The sequence below is a fragment of the Pygocentrus nattereri genome, chromosome 10, assembly GCF_015220715.1.
Source record: "Pygocentrus nattereri isolate fPygNat1 chromosome 10, fPygNat1.pri, whole genome shotgun sequence".
NCBI classification, from domain to species: domain Eukaryota; kingdom Metazoa; phylum Chordata; class Actinopteri; order Characiformes; family Serrasalmidae; genus Pygocentrus; species Pygocentrus nattereri.
This window is the reverse complement of record NC_051220.1, coordinates 6,168,012-6,181,011: the sequence shown is the minus strand read 5'-3', so window position 1 is coordinate 6,181,011 and position 13,000 is coordinate 6,168,012. Positions and strand designations below refer to the sequence as shown.

Genomic DNA, 13,000 nt, shown 5'->3' with positions numbered 1-13,000 from the left:
CACCCTTTGGCAGCCATAAACAGGCCGGGATACCCTGGCCTGCTCCAGCTGAGTCAGCCGAAAGCTCCACAGGCTCATGACCTGTGGTTATTTGGTGTCCAGCATGGGCAGTATTAGGGATTAAACATGTTCAATAAATCTTAAGTGTATCAGAAGGTTGTGTAGGGACACTGAGTAGGGTTGAGCAGGGGTAACTGTTAAGTAGTGGGCTTTGGTTGTGAGGGTTTAAGAGTCAGAATGAAAGCAGTTTTGTTAAAGGGGAATTCCACTGTTTGAGAAAAACGGCATAAGAATTGTTTACAGTGGTGGTGACCGGAACCAGACGTCCAAAGATTTGATGCCTGAAAGATCACAGATAGTTATGAATTGTTAAGAATATCTTGTCTGATATATGAGACATTGCTTTCAGAATAGTTTTGAGAAAGTTAAATCCATTCTTGGTGGACAGGTACATGCATACATGTGTTATTAGACAAAATAGGCATATTTCTCTTCAGATTTACTGCTATTTTATCTTGATTACACAATCACAACAGATTCTTACCTCCCACTGAATTTACATTGGCTCTGACTATCTGTGCTCCCTTGCTCTGCTTTTATCAATCCAATAGGAAACAACCGTTTATCTAGTTTAAATGCTAGTAGCAATCAGTCATCACCTGTGAGCACCAGTGAGCCTTTTGGAGCAAAATGACCATTAAATATTCCTGCTATTACATCGTTAAAAGTTGTTCCTGAATTTAGTTTGAAGTTGTTAGTAGGAAGTAAACAAGATGGTACTCCACTTTATGTATTGTGAGCTTTGTTTTTGTTACAGCGGTAAATGGTCTTCGATTGGTTGTTTTGCGTGTCAATCAAACAGCCTTTTCCTGTCTTTGCTTATCAAGCCTGTATTTTAACACGGCCTAATGCTGCATTTACGTGTTACAGTTGAAAAACTGCTGTTCCGTGCCTAAAAGTGTTACGCGTCCGGCGGAGGCATGAAAGCCTGCGAACGCAGTGCTAACAGCATCATTGGCAAAAATGCCTTCAGCAGTGTGTATTATGTATTTAAGGTGGAAAAAGCCTGGAGCATGGCCTGTACTCTTTTCGTTTTTGCTCTACATCTGGTCCCCTTGTACTTCAGTAATGAGATATTTGGCATCCATGGCTCCCCAGAATCCACTGTCCTGATCAGCGGAAAAGTTAACACCTGATGGAGCGTTGCACTTCTCTGCTGGTAGGCGCAGAATTTTCCATCACTGCTCCATTGAAAACAATGGAATCTCTAGTCTGCCATTGACCTATGGAGTCAGATTCATCACATTTGAAATTTGAATTTAAATGCAAAATATGATTTGAATATCGTTTTGAATGTCTATCGTACCATCTAAAACTGAAATTGAATTTTAAGGCTTGTAAGAGAAAAACATAACATGTGAAACAGAAATTTGAAGTTTGATGAGGTACAACTGAACGCCTGAAATTCGTTTTACTGTTAAAAAAACGTCCACATGTCTTTCAGGCCAAATCAGTCAAACAATCGTTCGGATTGATGGAGAGTGTGTTGTAGTATATGGTTCTATATGGAACCTTCTTTGAAAATGGTTCCATATGGCTCCAAAAAGGGTCTGCTCTTGTTACAATGTCAAGCTTGTAACATTAGAAGAACACTTCTTGGTGCTATCAAGAACGGTTCCATATACAACATTCAATTCAATTCAATTCAATTCAACTTTATTGTCATTATACAATACAGGGTAGTACAGTATAACGAGACACTATCGGGCTAACTTTCCAGTGCAGTAATAAAATGTTGATCATGTTGATCTAAAGAACATTTCACCAGGCAAAGAACTATTTTAGCATTAAATGGTTCTATATACTGTTCAGGGTTCTAAATAGAGTCATTGCCTTTACTAAAGAAACCTTTGAATAACCATGTAGTATTTTAAGGTAGTATTTTACCATATAGGTTGCAATTACTGACGGTAGCCTAGCCCCCACCCTCCAACCTCGCCCCCCCCCCTTCCAGGACCACCACAGACCAGATATTTATATACAGATCAACATGTAGGCACAGCCTTATGCAGCTTGCAGAGGAACTCCATTCTTATCCACCTGTTCAGTGTATTTTGTCTGCCGCTGTATTTCAGGCACCGTCCTCAGCTGTCCACAGTGCCCACTACTAGGCTAGTTGACTAGTCTATGCAAACCCTGAAGTGCATAAAGTCACATTCAAGGAACCCTAACCTAGCAAGCTTGGCACAGTGAAAATTACTGGAAGGTTCTAGTCACAAAAAGAGCAATGCATACAATTCTTGAAATATCACAGGATAAGCTACAGATGGACTTATACAAAAGCTGTACTATTTGTAACCATAAAGCTGCCCAAATTCCAATGACACGCTCAATTGATATCACATCATAGGCCACCTGTTAGCTGCATTCATCCTGGGCTAATGAATGATGGAGCCATCGGCACTTAGGAAAATGACTGGGTCGTAGTTCAATCAAGACTGAGGTGTGTCAGCTCATAATTGCTTGACTAACATGACTAACTTCAGATGAACACATCACGTTGAATGGGAAAGTGCTTTATGTCTTGATGGCCTGTGGCTGTAATCCTTTGTGGGATGGAAAAGGAAGGGGCGGAGTTAAATCCACAGGATGATGCTTTTTTTTTTTAGTTAATTCATCTCTTTCTTCATTCACTAATACAGAGTAAGTACCAGTCACCTGTGTCAATGCATCATCATTAGACACCAATTAGCTCAGGTTTGTGTTCATCAACCGTGTCAGATAAGATTAATTACCGGCACGTGCCGCCATGACCCGCACCATCTGATGGCCCATGACTCTGATGCATCTCTGTGTCGCGGTTAAACTGGCTCCTTCGGCCCGCGACAAACACGAGGCCCTAAAAATAGCTCAGCCCATCCATCCGGCTGCTGCTGTTTTTGGCAGCTGTTATCAATGCGGACCTCTGTGACGCACACACTCGGGGCGATTTATGCCCCTTCGCTCTGAATGAAAGGTGGAATCATCCACCGGGGGGCCGGGGGAGGCTAGAACGGTGGCTCAAGAAGTGGTAGGGCAGAGCAGAGAAGGAAATAAAGGAGCTATTTTTGAAGAGTCTCTTCATCAGTAAGGTCAGCCGAGCGAGGGAGACGGAATCGTTAGCCAGGGATGTGGTTGGGAGCGGGATCGATGCTAAAAAGTTTTACCTGTTTGCTTTTTGTCTCGCTTTATTGCCTCTACTTTTTTTCCTGGCCTTCGGTGGACGTGGGTTGTCAAATCGCTCAGCTCAGATGGTTGAGTTTGTACAACAGTCGCTCTTGTTTTTTTGGCTTCTTCACATGATTAGCGCTCTCATTCATGATGCAGCGGTGGATTGTAAAATGCCAGATGTCAGACGAAGCCTAGACGGCGTTTGATCAATTTGGTGCTCTAAACAGCATTTACATGAAGGAGCATGAACGATTTTGCTAGCATTAGCTATCCCTTTGCCTTCACTCCCCATTTCACGCCATTGGATAATGTTCATCTGAGTAGATCAGTGTTGTTCCTGCTTGAAGACCCACTCGATGAGAGTAGATAACCTGGGTCAGGGTCAGACCTTCTCTCGGAAGTGCTTCTCAAGTGCTTTGTTCAAATGGAAGCCCAGTCTGTCCGAACCACCAAGACGTTGTGCTTCATTAACCAAGCAAATCCAAGTGTATGTGTTGTTTTCACTTCAGTAATTCTGTGCACAGGACATTCAGTGGCCCAGTCTCATTTCTTATTATTACCTCTAGCTCTTACAGCAACCTCACTGCTGGTCTTTCGTTAACTTTAGGGCGTCATATGTTTTGAAAGAGGTGGGAGGTGATCATTCTTTATTTCCATCCGTCACTAATTCTTTGGTGATATGAAGCTGAAGTCAGCTCTCCTTCTCGTTTTAATTTTCCTGTTCCACCTTAAAAGGAAGCACTTACATTGAGACACTTCAGGAATCCGAACTGCTGGAATATTAAAGGTGGAATGGGAAATTCAGCTAGCTGGCTACTATTAGCGATTAGCGATATTTTATGCCTGTTATGAAGAAAAGGGCTATAATATATTTATAGAATTTAATATTAACTAAACTAAGATAATAAAATGGTTATTGTAATGTTTGGTCACTTATGCAGCTATCTTGCCATCTTTCCCTCTTTTTTCTCGTAACACTGTTTGGAGTTTGGTTCTGAAAACCCTCTGTTTGGTGAGCCATGTACCCTAACACTTCACCCTACCCCTCTATCTCTACAAAAATCAGGACACCCTACCCCTAGACATGAACGTGCAATATCGAGGGGTAAGGGCTAAGTGGTAGGGGCAAAGTGTGAAATGGGATTGGACCAGTCAATCTCAAGGAAAGCCCAGGTCTGTCTCATTCAGTCTAGGGATGCTACACCAGACTTCCACTGCAACAACTGAACATTTTGAACACGAATGCAAACATATAATGTTCCTTTACATCTGTTCTGCTTAATTTACTGACCTTACTGTAGGAAACTGCCTGCGGTTTCTGCCAGACACATGAAACGTTGTAGTAGGATCTGAGGTAAACCAAGCTAGGCCTTCAGTTTGGGCCATTAGTATAAAAGGGTGGCGCAAACATCTAAGCGTTGGCCCCAGCAGTCTCAAACCCAACTCCACATGCACGCATATCATGTAGGCACATAGAAAGAACTGAAATTGCAAGTGCAATCTGTAGCATCGATATGGCAGCAACAAATGCATGCGTACAGCTGTCCAGGAGGGGCTCACAGCATGATTAGTATTCACGAGGGGTGTAAAGATGAAATACACTCCACAACTATAGGGTGCCCCCAAGAACAAGACATACCAGTTTTTATATAATGCTGCCTTAACATTCCACACAGTGTAAAGCAGATATAAGATGCAGAAAGCTCATTTTCAGGTGTTCCATGCAGCTCCACTAAAGCTAAAGAAGCAGAATTCAGACACCAAACGTGTCTTGACTTGAGATAAATTTGTTAATTAAATTTTTTTGCAAATAATTGTTTTTCCCGAACGCTCTCACTAAAGTCTCACTCTTACAGTGTGTTTGGTCTCAGATTGGTTGCAGCAGATTGGTCAAACAGAAGTTAAGAGGCTGTAGCGGCTGTCGTCACTGTGTTGTGCTGGAGAATAAAGTGACTGTTTTGGACATTGTGAACATTTGTGAACATGGCGTATTGATGGAGTAGAGGACTGCAGGTGTTAAATTGGCTGGAAGAGCCATTCTACACCAGCTGAGTGAGTCACCGCTAACTGGCACATCGTTCGCACTTGAAAACATGCTTCCCTCTGGGCACTTAGCTACACACACACACACACACACACACACAGTGATGCTCTCCCTTCTCATTTTTGCATGTTCTTTATGTTCTGCTTCACTGTTTCTCTCTCACATTTGCTAGTAGTGCATTATTCTCATTTGCTCTTATTTCTATATTTATCCTGCTCTCTTTCTCTCAGTAACTGGAATAATATAGGCCTGACTCATGGATTCTTGCTGATCAGGCTCTAGTCTTAATGTGGCTTCCCCTTTACAATAAGTACATGGACTTGTATTTCCTAATATCCACAGTATACAATGATGGGAAACAAACATTCAGACACTTGTTTTTGTTCCAGAGCATATATCTGCTTCAAATCTACAAAGACATTGGCCCTTATTCGTCAAAGTTGCGAATAAGGAAGGAGACTTAGAATTTGACACAGGTAGGCGACAGTAGGGTTAGGAGTCTTGCCCAAGGACTCTTATTGGTACAGTGCAGAGTGCTTACCCAGGTGGGGGATTGAACCCCCATCTACACTATACTAACAAGCACAGGTCTGACCGCCTGTAATGACTAGTACTCTCATTGTAATTCAGGAGACTTTGTTCAATGTGGAAACCAGCAGAGCAAATGATCAACGTGCTTCAGCGCGTGAAATCAAGTGCTAGCCTACCAGCATCTTTACATAGCATGTAGAAAATATCTTAGTGTTTTTAACATGGTAGAGTGATATGATTGTGTGGTCATATCACATGATTTTGTACATATATATACATATACAGCACTGTGCGAAAGTTTTAGGCATCTAAGCAAATTTTTAAACAGTTTAGCTCAGCAGTGAGTTTATCACAACATACATTAGAATAAAGTCGTATTCATAATTCAAATAAACAGAAAAACAATAAAAAGTAACAAGAATTTTTTGGGTCCATATTTTTCCTTGACTCCTTCACAGCCGCCACAGAGACTCGTTAATATCATCAATTACATCATGAGCTCAATTTACTGAGCACTGATTGGTCAAACCAGGAGCTGCTTTTTAACTACAGATAATACTGGACTTCCTCGAGGAGAGGCTTGGAAATGGGTAAACAAACGAACTAACATCCAGAAAATCACCATATATATATATATATATATATATATAGTTATTAATTCATACTATACATTTTGATTATTCACATATTAACACTTTTTTCAGCAAATACGCACAAACTACACAAATCAATTGATTTTGAAAATGTGTCTTGGGTGCCTAAGACTTTCGCACAGTACTGTATGTATGTATATATATATATATATATATATAGAGAGAGAGAGAGAGAGACATTTGTATTGTAGTTTTTTTATTTTTATTTGGTTTTTTGGGTGGTTTCCAAAAGGAGTAAAGTTATATTTCAAGCATAATTACTTTTTAATTTTGTCGTTTACAGTTTCAAAAGAGTAATACAAGAGGAAAAGGGCCTGAAGCAAAAGGCACACTGCATGGTTACTGCTAAGCATGGTGATAGTGAACAAGCTAAAGCCCTAACAAGCTAATTAAGGCCTGAGACCTTGGTAAACGTTATCTGAGAGCTCAAATCTCTTGGAGTAGCCAAGGAGCAGAATTGTGGACCAGTGGTGCCCGAACGTTTGCGTGCCACTGTATGTCTTTAGGTAGAATACAGCATTACAGCATTTCTTTATGCTAGGATGCGTGCGAGTCTATCCACTGTGCATGTGCACAAATGATTAGTTTTACTGTTATTTATTCTTGTTATTGGTGTGATAGACGCCGTTCAAAATAGTTTGGGTCAATTAAGCACTAATTCAGCGTTTGCTTTATCTCATCTTTTTCTCTCTCTCGTCTCCTCTCTCTTTCTGTTTTCGCCTTCTTTTTCTCTGACTCTTTCCTTCTGTCTCCCTTTTTTCTCTCTCTACTCTTTTCTCTTTCTTTCTTCGTCTTTCTGTGTCTATCTGGTCTGTTTCTCTCCCTTCTCGTCTTTTTCTTTTCTCCTTCTTTTCTCAGACTCTTTCTTTCTCCGTCTCTCTCTTCTCTTTATTTTTCTCTGTCTCTTTTCCTCTCTCGTTTGCCCTCTCTCTCTTCCGTTCTCTCGCTCATCTTTGTAGCTCTCTTCTCTCGTTTTTCTCTCTTTCTCTCAATCTCTCTCTCTCTTTCTTCCTCTTTCTCTCTCTTTTCTTTTGTCTCTCCCTTTGTTTCCTCTCTCATCCTCTCTCTCGCTCTCTAATTGGAGGACTATAGGTCTGAATTGTGTTGGAACAGAGCAGATTGATCCTGATCAGATTGTAATCTTAATATGCTGCATTTGTCAAACTCCGTTCTGTTCTTCCTCTTTATTTATTTGTTTAACATCTCTCCTGCATCTGTCTTTCTGTTTTAGGTTATTTGCTCACTCTGTCTTTTCTTTCCACGTTTTTTTTCTAAGTCTATTTCTGTCCATGCTCTCTCTCTCTCTCTGCTCCCTGCTGTGTTGGGGATTGGGGGATTGTGAGCTGTTCTTCTGTGAGAGATCAGAGAGGTCCTATCTCTACCGCAGTGACATCACAGCATTTTTCACAGCACTTGTGAAAAACTCCGGGCCAGAAAAATGAATCCCCTGCAGTGACTGATTCCATTTTGAGTTCGGCTTTCTACCAGAATCACGACGAGCAGGAGCGATCTGCTCGCTAGTTAGCAGTCACACCACTGCCAACATAATTCCCATCATTTCAGAATGTCCAATCACTGGCCACTTTATTAGAAACACCTACCTTGTATGTCCACTCACTGGCCACTTTATTAGAAACCCCTACCTTGTACGTCAACCCACTGGCCATTTTATTAGAAACACCTACCTTGTATGTCCACTCGCTGGTCACTTTATTAGAAACACCTACCTTGTATGTCCACTCACTGGCCACTTTATTAGAAACACCTACCTTGTATGTCCACTCACTGGCCACTTTATTAGAAACCCCTACCTTGTACGTCAACCCATTGGCCATTTTATTAGAAACACCTACCTTGTATGTCCACTAGCTGGTCACTTTATTAGAAACACCTACCTTGTACGTCCACTCACTGGCCACTTTATTAGAAACACCTACCTTGTACGTCCACTCACTGGCCATTTTATTAGAAACACCTACCTTGTATGTCCACTCACTGGCCACTTTATTAGAAACACCTACCTTGTATGTCCACTCACTGGCCACTTTATTAGAAACACCTACCTTGTATGTCCACTCACTGGCCACTTTATTAGAAACACCTACCTTGTACGTCCACTCACTGGCCACTTTATTAGAAACCCCTACCTTGTACGTCAACCCACTGGCCATTTTATTAGAAACACCTACCTTGTATGTCCACTCGCTGGTCACTTTATTAGAAACACCTACCTTGTATGTCCACTCACTGGCCACTTTATTAGAAACACCTACCTTGTATGTCCACTCACTGGCCACTTTATTAGAAACCCCTACCTTGTACGTCAACCCACTGGCCATTTTATTAGAAACACCTACCTTGTATGTCCACTTGCTGGTCACTTTATTAGAAACACCTACCTTGTACGTCCACTCACTGGCCACTTTATTAGAAACACCTACCTTGTATGTCCACTCACTGGCCACTTTATTAGAAACCCCTACCTTGTACGTCAACCCACTGGCCATTTTATTAGAAACACCTACCTTGTATGTCCACTTGCTGGTCACTTTATTAGAAACACCTACCTTGTACGTCCACTCACTGGCCACTTTATTAGAAACACCTACCTTGTATGTCCACTCACTGGCCACTTTATTAGAAACACCTACCTTGTATGTCCACTCACTGGCCACATTATTAGAAACACCTATCTTGTATGTCCACTCACTGGCCACTTTATTAGAAACACCTACCTTGTATGTCCACTCACTGGCCACTTTATTAGAAACACCTATCTTGTATGTCCACTCACTGGCCACTTTATTAGAAACCCCTACCTTGTACGTCAACCCACTGGCCACTTTATTAGAAACACCTACCTTGTACATCAACCCACTGGCCACTTTATTAGAAACACCTACCTTGTACATCAACCCACTGGCCACTTTATTAGAAACACCTACCTTGTACGTCAACGCACTGGCCACTTTATTAGAAACACCTACCTTGTACGTCAACGCACTGGCCACTTTATTAGAAACACCTACCTTGTACGTCAACCCATTGGCCACTTTATTAGAAACACCTACCTTGTACATCAACCCATTGGTCACTTTATTAGAAACACCTACCTTGTACTTTCACTAACTAGCCACTTTTGAGACTATTTTAATTTAATGTCCAGCATGTGCCTCTACACCATAAATTCTCAGAAATACTTTTTAGGCCAAAAAGAGATGACATAAACTAAGGTTTGAGGCATCTGGCATCATATTCATAACCATTTCATGTAATAACTTTCTGTGAAGGAGCTTTTAGAGGCATTTCACGCTTCGGACGTCTGGTTACTATCACCACCACTTTGAACTATTCTGAAGTGTCTCTAGAAATGAAACAATTTAGTCAAACCACTTGGAATGACTGTGTTTACATCTCCCCGATTTGCTTACGCTGAAATTTTGTGGAATTAAAAAATCAGTGGAATTCTCCTTTAGGTCTTAAGCACTGACCGTGTTATGATGCAGTATGACTTCTTTGGTCCGTTCAGAGCGGACTGAAGCTCAGTGTGGTGATCAGGGGCTGTTTTTACTGGTGCAGTCTAATGCAATCAGCTCTTCTGTTGTCTGCGCTGTTTAGCAGGGTGTGTTTCGCTCCGCTGTGACCGCCGGCGGAGGGAGAGGGGTGAGACGAGGCAACGCTAACGAGCCTCATGAATAACCATTATTAACAATCACAGCAGATAGTCAGAGTCACACGCTCACTCGTTTACTGCGAGCGTCTCTGTCTCCAGTCATTTAGATTCACCCTCATGAAAACAGCGTGCTGTACTTTAATCTCTGTTCCTCAGTATCTCTCGATCTCTCCCTCTCACTTCTCTCTCTCTCTCTCTCTCTCTCACTCACTCTATATTTCTCACTCTCTTTCTGCCTTTCAGACCTTTCTCTCTTTCTCTCGCTTGCTCTCTCTCTGCCTTTCCCTCCTTTCTCTCTCTCTCTCTCGTATTTCTCACTCTCTGCCTTTCCCTCCTTTCTCTCTCTCTCTCTCTTTCTCTTTCTGCCTTTCCCTCCTTTCTCTCTCTGTATATGTCTGTCCCTCTCTCTCTTTCTCCCTTTCCCTCCTTTCTCTCTCCCTCTCACTCTCTCTGTATATGTGCCCCCCCCCTCTCTCTGTATTTCTCACTCTCTGCCTTTCCCTCCTTTCTCTCTCTCTCTCCCTCTCTCTTTCTTTCTCTGTATATGTCTGTCCCTCTCTCTCTTTCTGCCTTTCCCTCCTTTCCCTCCTTTCTCTCTCTCTCTTTCTCTCTCTGTACATGTCTTTCCCTCTCTCTTTCTGCCTTTCCCTCCTTTCTCTCTCTCTCTCTCTCTCGCTGTCTTGACCACCTCTACATGCCTAAATGCATTGAGTTGCAGCCGTGTGATCGGCTGATTAGCTATTTGTGTTAACAAGCAATTGAACAGGTGTACCTAATAAAGTGGCTGGTGAGTGTATATAATACCAAGTAATGGCTGTGGTTTGGTGGTCACTGACTGTCCCAGAGTTTATGGCACTCATACACATTTCTGGCTGCAGTTGATGCTGATGGACCCTCTCCACTCTCTGTATATCTATCTCCCTCTCTCTTCTATCTCTCTCCTCGCTTTATCTGTCATCTCCATCTCATCTCTCCCTCTGTCTCTCTCTTTCATCTTGTGGACGCTGATGGACCCTCTCCTCTCGCTCTCTCTCTCTCCTCTCTTCTATTACTCTCCTCCCTTTCTCTGTCATCTCTATCTCATCTCTCCCTCTGTCTTATCTTCTCTCTCTCTCTCTCTCTCTCTCTCTCTCTCTCTCTCTCTCTCTCTCTCTCTCTCATCTTTCCCTCTGTCTCTCTCTTTCATCTTATGTCTCTCTCTCTCCCTGTCTCTCTTGTCTTCTCTTGCTCCTTGTCTCTTCTCCCTTACTCTGTCATCTCTATCTCATCTCTCTCTCTCTCTCTCTCTCTCTCTCTCTCTATCATTGTCTCGCTCTGGCTGCCTTAATAAGCTGGTTAATGAGTGTGTTGATGGGCTAAAGGTGGGCCGGTCAGCGGGAGAGAGCGAGATGCTGATTAAGGAGGAGAAAAGAGATGGACGACTCAATGCCGTGTCGCTCTGAAAGCCTATATATGAAGAATATATTGCCTAATAAACGTCTTTTAAATGTTAAGAAAATGTTATTTAAGTATATAATACCTTAAAAAGCATTTTAAGTGCTCTTAACAGGCTTTGAAGCTGACCTCCACCAATGTTTCAAACAATTCGACATAATGAAATGGAGGAAATGTTCAAAGTCATTCAGTGTGGTTTGGTGTGAAATGTTTCGTTCTAGAAAAACACATTTGTCTTGTTTACACACTTATTTTGAATCCTACTATAGAGAGAACAATGAACAATGAACCTATTTTAGGACATATCGGGTGTGAGAGATGAGGTGAACTAGCACACCTAAAGACTAAACTTGTGTGTATGTGTGCTCAGACATCTACATGTCCTCACAAGGATAGTGTTACGAGCCCAAGTTTTGTCTAGGGTGCCGTGGGATCAGTAAGATGTGGCATTAAAATACTGAACCAGTGAGAATGGATTGGAAGCATGAGGAACAGACAGATATAGAGCTTTTAAAGCCATTTTTATTAAAACCTCAATAAAACCGTGCTGTCATATCTAGTGCCTCAATGGAAAAACCTAACCATGCTTACCTACTGTGAAACATCCATCCATCCATCCATCCATCCATCCATTTTCTAAGCCGCTTCTCCATCAGGGTCACGGGGGGGTGCTGGAGCCTATCCCAGCAGTCTTCGGGCGGAAGGCAGGATACACCCTGGACAGGTCACCAGTCCCTCGCAGGGCATACTGTGAAACAGTATTTACCTAATCTAAAAAAAAGGAAATAAAAGCCAACTCTACACTTCTCTAGCCAGTAACCAGAGGTACAGGTGGGGGTGCCCACCCTCTGACCTAGGGAGCTAGACAGGGTAGACATCTACGTGGTGCGAATGTAGGCACGCCCCTCTTACCTGTTTGAAACCCCAGGTGGTACAAACAATCTCTTGTGAAACAAAGTTAAGTGTGCAGGTAAAATACCTAAAACAAAGCCCACTCCCAACACAAGAGACTAAAAAGACAAACTAAAACAGCACGTGACCAGTCCTCTCTCTCTTTAGCCGGCTTGAAGGCCTCTTTAAAACATTGGCTACTCCTCTAACTGCACCAGCCAGGCCTCTGATTGGCTCTCACATGACTGGTTCCATCAGGTACCTCTGTGAAGGAAGAGACCGAGAGAGAGAGAGAGAGAGAGAGAGACACACATACAAACACATACAAACACAAAAAAAATCAAAATATCTGCTTACACGTAACAGCATAGCATGACATTTTTGCTCAAATGAGGACCAGCGAAAAAAACAGAACAGGTGTTCATCATCGGACTAAAAGAGCTGAAAAATGGCCTTCTGGATCCTGAGGTTAAGGTTACGGTTAAGTTTAGGTGTAGGTGTAGTGTTATTTCTCTACAGTAATACAAAAATCAACAGAAATCAAGGGAAGTCCTCACTAGTAAT

General features: G+C 42.2%; 1 protein-coding gene across 4 annotated transcripts in view; it reads left to right on the top strand.

Annotated features, from left to right (window-relative positions):
• dlgap2a (discs, large (Drosophila) homolog-associated protein 2a) overlaps positions 1-13,000 on the top strand; it is a 431,171-nt gene that overhangs the window by 288,444 nt on the left and 129,727 nt on the right. The gene's annotated exons all lie outside the window — the stretch shown is intronic.